Here is an 8,664-nt window from a genome sequence, read left to right as displayed (position 1 = left end):
TTGTTGGCATTATGATGCATGTGTTGTACTTGATGGAAACCCTCTCATAGAAGATCAACTCACTTATATATATAACTAGATGAATCTACAGAAGAGATATCAGATGTGACAGAATACATGGGATGCAGGACGGCACAAAGGAATCAGATGACAGTTCTCAGTATGACAAGTTAGCTTTGCCATCAAGTCCAAATGGGGAGATTGTTGGCATTATGAGACAAGTGTTGTCCTTGATGGCAACTCACACAGATGGTAGATCATAGTGCAGCAGGTCAGTAGCAAAGAATTGATGATCAGACTACAAAGAATGAAGAAAGAAGAGTATATACGCAGGTTCACTATATACCAAGTAGGGTATACACGCAGGTTCACTATATACCAAGTCGCGTATACACAGGTACGCTATATACCAAGTAGGGTATACACACAGGTATACCCTAGTTCACTATATACCAAGTCGCGTATACGCAGGTTCGTTGTATACCAAGTAGGGTATACACGCAGTTTATGCACAGAAAAGCGTGTACATGTCGGAAAGCTTATTTTTGGGTCCATGGTATTTAGACCTATGGTTTTGGTCCGTGGTATTGCACCCATAAGTGTTGATTCCAAGTATTGGTTCGATGGTATTATTTTATTATGGTTTTGGTCTGTGGTATTGAGCAAGGCCTAAGACTATAAAAGGAGAGGAAGATCATTAGGCAAAAAAAAACCGAAAAAGTCTTGAACATCTGATGAAGTATGAGATCCAGTATGTAGGTTATGGGTTGATGATGCATTGCTTGATCTGAGCTAAGGAGGGATCTCACCGGTTGATGGAGAACAAGAACTAAGGAGAGATCGGGATCAAATGGTTTGAAATGAACTATCTTTATGATGCTTATTTTAGATCTGCATACTGACGCATGTAATATTCGATAAATATGACTGATGTCTGGTACAGCTGCAAAATTATAAGAAAATATTTTTAGATCTATACGCGGGTTGTCTATGGCAAAAGCGCGTATGTACGTGGGTTTGATTCATCGTAGTAGCATATACATGATGAAGTATAATATTTGAAGTTGCAGATGGGTCTGATTGTTATGACAAAGTTCTGTAGTCTGCTCTGTGTTCTGGTGACTGTGTTATTGACAGGGTTTCAGTGATTCAGAGATTGATGATGCTAGTAGTGATTGTTTTGAGCTTCAATGATAGTTATGGGTCCAGTATGAAAATTGGATGAAACGTGGCCTTTCAGATTATGTGTTGTGCTTCAGGAGTATCCAGTCTGAAAATGTATGAAACGTGGTACCTGGAGGAGAAAAGATTGTAGGCCGGCGCCTACGTACTAGTATCTTAGCTAGTACAAGAGCAAAGGGGGTTGGAGCTCCCTTCCAGGAGAATCTGGAGAACGAGAGAAGGTTGTAGCCTTCTGTAGGTTGTAGCCTGCGTGCTGGTAAAGGACTGCACCAGTACATTGTAAAAGAAGTTTCTTAATAAAGGAAGATAGAAACGAATTGCAGCAGGTGGTTTTCACCCACATTGGGTTTCCACCTTATATCATGGTGTTCATGTGTGTTGCTTATGTGTGTTGATCTATCTGTTTTACTGCTACTGTTGACTGTTAATATGGCTAATAATGTTCTGATGCATCCATTGAAGATCACATAACTGAATCATGAGTTTAATGGTTATACGCTAGTTGCAATAGACACAGTCGCATATATACGCGGGTATACTTAACTGAAGTAGCGTATATGAATCTGAGTATGAAAATGAAAAAGTTTTATTGATTAGATAATACTGATTCACCCCCCCCCCCCCCCCCCCCCCCCTCTCAGTGTTATTTCCAACAATTGGTATCAGAGCAGGTCCTTTGGTAGAGGCTTGATCACTTAAAGGAGATCCGTGGAACAATGGGAAAGAAGCTTAAGAAGAAAGCACATAAGTGGAAGAAGACATCTCAGAAGAACTATGACAGTGGGAGAATCGATTGGGGATTAGGCATAAGAAGCTCTTCAGATTCAGAATCATTTCAGAATGAAGATGAACTATCAGGTATGAATTTGCTATCCTCTGATGTTCCAGCTATCTATCCATTTGGAAAAGATGAAAGTGATAGCGAAACAACTGAATTTGCTCTTATGGGTGAACAAGAAAGATATCAAATAGAGGCAGAAGTTAAAAGTATGACAAACAAAATTAGAACTCAAGAAGAACTTTTGAACATAAAGGATGGTGCCTTCAAAGAAGCTGCTACTAGACTAAAGACACAACTAGAGTTATTCAAGGACAAATATCAAAAGCTGCAGGATGAAGTGACATCATTCAGAAATGAAGTCAATGAGAGAGATACAATCATCAAGAAACTCAGAGATAGAACCAATTATTATGAAAGTCTTGAAGCTACAACTCCCTCGCTAAAGGAAGAACTTGAAGAAACAAAGAAGCAGAATAAAGATCTACTCCAAACTATTGAAAAACAGGAAAATGAAGCTATCAGCTTAAAATCTCAGCTGGAATGTGCTTTCAGAATTCGTCAAATGCAGCAGGATGTGAATGAAGAACAAGGAAAAGAGATTCTCAAACTAAGGCAACAAATGGAAGAAGAAAGAAATGTTGAAGAAAACGTGAAGAAGTATTATCTTGAAAAGGAAGAACAACTTCAAGTTGAGGTAAATATCTTGAAAGGTAAATTAGAAGAAAAGGATAAACTGTTGAGATTTCAAGATAGTACTAAAGCCTTGGATGATATTCTTAGTAGTCAAAGGTCTCCTGCCTTCAAGACTGGTCTTGGTTTTGATGAATCTGTTGAAGGTGAATCTAGTTCACAAGGTGAGGCAAGGAACTCTAAAGAGAAATCCAAAATGATCAACAAGGAGATGAGAGGTCAACCCCATCAACAATCAAGGAAAGAGATTCTTCAAAGAAAATCTTTCTCTCCTAACTATGGAAGTAATGGCCGGCCATTTAATCAGATGAATAATATTGAATGTTATGTATGTCATAATCTTGGACATGTTGCAGCTAGATGTGGAAGAAGAAGGGTTCAAGACCATCATGCAGAAAGATCATCACATTCCAGGTACTTTAATGGATATTGCTTTGCATGCAATATGTTTGGTCACAAAGCTGTTGATTGCTACAGGAGGAATATGAAACATGTAAGATGTTATGCATGTAACAAGCTTGGACATATAGCAAAGGAATGCAGGAACAAAGCACGGACATCACACCAAAAGGACAAAACAACATCACACTTGAAGGTATGGAAGAAGAAGGAAGTACAGTCAGAAAGATGTGGCACAGCACAATGTACTTAGACACAACACAACACAGACATAACAGACTCAGTGGGAGCTGAAAGTATAAAACTTCAGTGTCCTGAATCTCATACGCAAGTTCCATAAAGGGAAGTCGCGTATATACGCGAGTTGGATGCTGCACAGTCACGTATATGATATTTGAAGGAAATCAGTGGGTCAAACTAAGAATGAGAAGATTCTGATATGGGTCTGACAGAGACCATCTGACACAGGTTCAGGGGGAGTATATAAACTTCCAATGATGCATTGTTGGCATTATCTTAGAAGCTTTTGGTTCTAGTTCACAGTTGTTGTTGGTTTCAGGTGGAACAAAGGCAGAGGGAGATCAGAAGGATCTCTTGGTTGCTGATCTAAATGGTGATTGACGGATGCTACCAATATCAGTTATTGGTGACTATCATAAAGTCTTGCTCTAGATATTTCGTCTCTATGTCATATATCTCTTTTGTGGTATCTCTTTCATGGTGTCAAGGTCATGTAATGGCCCATATTGGTTTCCCCACTATTCCTGGGATGAAGATGTAATGTTCTTGTTTTATCATTTGTAAACTTTTGATGTATCCCCACTTGGTTGGGAAATGGATGTATGTATTGAGTCTTTTGGTGATAGGAAGGTCTTTTATGATGTATAAGTCATGGTTCTTCTTGAAGAACATCTTTTTGCAGATCTTGCCTACAGTCAGGAAGAGCATGGACAGATTGGTACACCTTGGCATATACAAAGGGGGAGCTCATTTAGAGAGTTCAGCAGGTACTCAGGGGGAGTATGAAAAGCGGAATGCTTATCTTGGAAAGAAAATATCTTGGTTCGCCCTTTGCCCTTGATGTCAAAGGGGGAGAGTGATTTGGTGTTGTTGCCATCAAGTCCAAAGGGGGAGATTGTTGGCATTATGATGCATGTGTTGTACTTGATGGCAACCCTCTCATAGAAGATCAACTCACTTATATATATAACTAGATGAATCTACAGAAGAGATATCAGATGTGACAGAATACATGGGATGCAGGACGGCTCAAAGGAATCAGATGACAGTTCTCAGTATGACAAGTTAGCTTTGCCATCAAGTCCAAAGGGGGAGATTGTTGGCATTATGAGACAAGTGTTGTCCTTGATGGCAACTCACACAGATGGTAGATCATAGTGCAGCAGGTCAGTAGCAAATAATTGATGATCTGACTACAAAGAATGAAGAAAGAAGAGTATATATGCAGGTTCACTATATACCAAGTAGGGTATACACGCAGGTTTACTATAAACCAAGTCGCGTATACATAGGTACGCTATATACCAAGTAGGGTATACACACAGGTATACGCAGGTTCACTATATACCAAGTCACGTATACGCAGGTTCGCTATATACCAAGTAGGGTATACAGGCAGTTTCATGCACGGAAAAGGGCGTACATGTTGGAAATCTTTTTTTTGGGTCCATGGTATTTAGACCTATGGTTTTGGTCCGTGGTATTGCACCCATAAGTGTTGATCCCAAGTATTGGTTCGATGGTATTGTTTTATTATGGTTTTGATCTGTGGTATTGAGCAAGTCCTAAGACTATAAAAGGAGAGGAAGATCATTAGGCAAAAAAAAAACCGAAAAAGTCTTGAATATCTGATGAAGTATGAGATCCAGTATGTAGGTTATGGGTTGATGATGCATTGCTTGATCTGAGCTAAGGAGGGATCTCACCAGTTGATGGAGAACAAGAACTAAGGAGAGATCAGGATCAAATGGTTTGAAATGAACTATCTTTATGATGCTTATTCTAGATCTGCATACTGACGCATGTAATATTCTATAAATATGACTGATGTCTGGTACAGCTGCAAAGTTATAAGAAAATATTTTTAGATTTGTACGCGGGTTGTCTTTGGCAAAAGCGCATATGTACGTGGGTTTGATTCATCGTAGTACCGTATACATGATTAAGTATAATATTTGAAGTTGCAGATGGGTCTGATTGTTATGGAAGAGTTCTGTAGTCTTCTCTGTGTTTTGGTGACTGTGTTATTGACAGGGTTTCAGTGATTCAGAGATTGATGATGCTAGTAGTGATTGTTTTGAGCTTCAATGATAGTTATGGGTCCAGTATGAAAATTGGATGAAACGTGGCCTTTCAGATTATGTGTTGTGCTTCAGGAGTATCCAGTCTAAAAATGTATGAAACGTGGTACCCGAAGGAGAAAAGATTGTAGGCCAGCGCCTACGTACTAGTATCTTAGCTAGTACAAGAGCAAAGGGGGTTGGAGCTCCCTTCCAGGAGAATCTAGAGAACGAGAGAAGGTTGTAGCCTTCTACAGGTTGTAGTCTGCGTGCTGGTAAAGGACTGCACCAGTACATTGTAAAAGAAGTTTCTTAATAAAGGAAGATAGAAACGAATTGCAGCAGGTGGTTTTCACCCACATTGGGTTTCCACCTTATATCATGGTGTTCATGTGTGTTGCTTATGTGTGTTGATCTATCTGTTTTACTGCTACTGTTGACTGTTAATATGGCTAATAATGTTCTGATGCATCCATTGAAGATCACATAACTGAATCATGAGTTTAATGGTTATACGCTAGTTGCAATAGACACAGTCGCGTATATATGCGGGTATACTTAACTGAAGTAGCGTATATGAATCTGAGTATGAAAATGAAAAAGTTTTATTGATTAGATAATACTGATTCAACCCCCCTCTAAGTATTATTTCCAACAATTGGGGGTGTGCTGATTCTAGAAATTTTGGAAAAATAAAAGAATTTGAAGCTTCCTCTTCCATAAGCTTCCAGTGGTTGTTACAACCATTTGTCTTAGATAAGAGCTTTGAATCCTATCGATCCTAGCCTGGAGATTTCACCTCTTATCCCTTGAGCTCATCCTCCGATCAAGAGTTGATCTCAAGCCTAGATTTATAAATGGATAAGAGTTCCTAAACTACCATCCTCTCCTATATATTTACTGCCATCCACAAGCTAGAGGTTGGATTTTGGAGACTAATCATACCCTTATATTTCTTCTTTGATAATAAGAGAGTTATCATTCCAATAAATTAGGGTGACTTTGAGGCATACATTTTGGCAAGGAAGGACAATCAACTTGGGGAGATCTCTATAAGATAAACTTCCACTTTTGGTTGTAAAATCTCTACTTTCATGTTAATATAAAGAGTATATTGTTTCCCTATATGTGTTATGTTATGTTTACATTCATATATTTCAATGTTATGTTGATCCAATGAATAGAGTGATTGGATAATTCTACATAGGTGTCATAGATATTTGACTTGTGTTGATTGTTTGTGCAGGTTCTAATTATAGTAATTAGAGTTATGGTTGGAGATTACAAGCCAAGAGGAGAGAAGACCTTGTGACAAATGAAAAGTATTCCTCTTTCTATTCTCTAATTCCTATAAGGAGAAATTTATAGTATTTGATTTATTTTGTTCTAGACCAAGCCACTGGGACTAGGGAAGATACTTATGTCCACGATCATAGATTCTGTATAACATATATATATATATATATATATATATATATATATATATATATATATATATATATATATATATATATATATATATATTTCTTGACATTTAAAAAATGTTAAAATACTTAGTTACATTTTATTACATTACTTACATTATGCCTACACACACACACACATATTGCGCGACATTTAAAAAATGTTGACAAAGTTAATTACTTACATTACACACATCTCCCATATACTAAGTTGTAGAACACCTCTTAGCACAATAAATATAAGCAACTCCAAATAGGATTGAAGAAAATAAAAGAAGTTAATGAATAAGGATCACAATATGCCAAACCTACAATCCTAATATCCCAAAATGAGACTTAAAGATAATCACAAAATACCAAAATGGTATTATAAAAATGGATCTTCGGATGTGTTAGAAAAATCCCACCCCCATCTCCACTCTCATCATGCAATCCATTCTACTCTCTTAATAATACTAAATTTGTAAGATTAAAATTGCATGTCCACATGATACAAGTGGATATTGGTGGCCACCCACCTATTCCACTTGGACCCCCACCATTGTTTCTTTCATATTCCTTAATTATGGCATAGTTTACTTCTTTTGGCAATTTTTCGAGTCATGAACTTCTGGAACCATTTTGAGGCCATAAACGACGGTTTTTAGGAAACAGGGAAACACATATCTCCTTTTAAGTGTTTTCAATCAAACGTTCTAGTCCCATGATAGATATTTATAATGAGGAATCGTACGCATTAAACATAGTTCGTATGCCAAAGTTATGACCCCATGAAGTTGATGTACCAATTTACCCCAACAGGGCCCACATATTTGTAGTGCTTCATCTCCTAGGGTTAGGTTTTTGGATGTTTAAGGTTTTATATTATTTCTCAATAATAAATAGGCCTTCGAGTTTGATTTTAACACAGTTCAGAAGACATGTAGTTGCCACATCTCTTCTCAGAGATAAGCTACCATCACCTAAGCTAGTTTAATTCCTTTATGCATGTAAATAGTTTTAAGTACTTTGTTATTAATGATTTGAAGTTATTTTTTCATTGTATGTCTTTTTTTTGTTTATATATGCATTTCATTTCATTCCTTCATAAAATCTATATTAGTGGTATCATAATGGTATGATCTTTCTCTCTTTTTCTATGCAGGTCCCGAACGAGGCTGCAATTGTACAAAAAAGATCTAGATTTCGTCACCACATACCAAATGCTAGTGGATGGAAAGAGAGTTCCAGATTTCAACCTCCAAGATGCATTATTATGCTACCTGAGCCACCTTTGTGTTCCTTCAAGTGAGCATGCCAAGATAATTTGGGGGGCACACCACAGTCGGGTCACAAGACACTCTAGTGTGAAGAAAATTGTGGTCATACTAGATAAGTACTTTTAATAGCCAAAACTCTAAGATGATGTTGGAAATATATATCACATCCTACATTTCTTGTGCCATTGTCAAGCCAACCATCAAGAAGCAAGGAATGTACAATCCTTTGTTGTTGGGTCCCTATAATACTAGTGATTACCCCATTACTATTGTAGTTATACCCCTTATTTATATTGTTGTGCCCCTATTACCCCCATATTGTTATTTCTGTGCCCCATAGAATCCCTCTATTGTTATTTTTGTGGCTTTATATTATTATTGTTAGGTCGGCTGGATTATATTGTGACTCCTTAGACTCCTATATATAGAAAGGAGGTTTTGTCATTTGAATCATCCAAGAATTGTTCATTTATGTAATGTAAAGGAGGTTGCCTCCTCGAAGAGGCTGAATTCTAAGGCGTTGATCTATCTTTTCTATCTTTTCTTGAGCTGGTTTCATAACATTTGGTATCAGAGCTTTGGATTCTAGG

Source organism: Pinus tabuliformis, chromosome 5_1 (genome assembly GCF_031772625.1).
Source record: "Pinus tabuliformis cultivar Carrire ecotype Pingquan chromosome 5_1, CPIR1, whole genome shotgun sequence".
NCBI classification, from domain to species: domain Eukaryota; kingdom Viridiplantae; phylum Streptophyta; class Pinopsida; order Pinales; family Pinaceae; genus Pinus; species Pinus tabuliformis.
Note: the sequence above shows the minus strand (reverse complement) of the source record.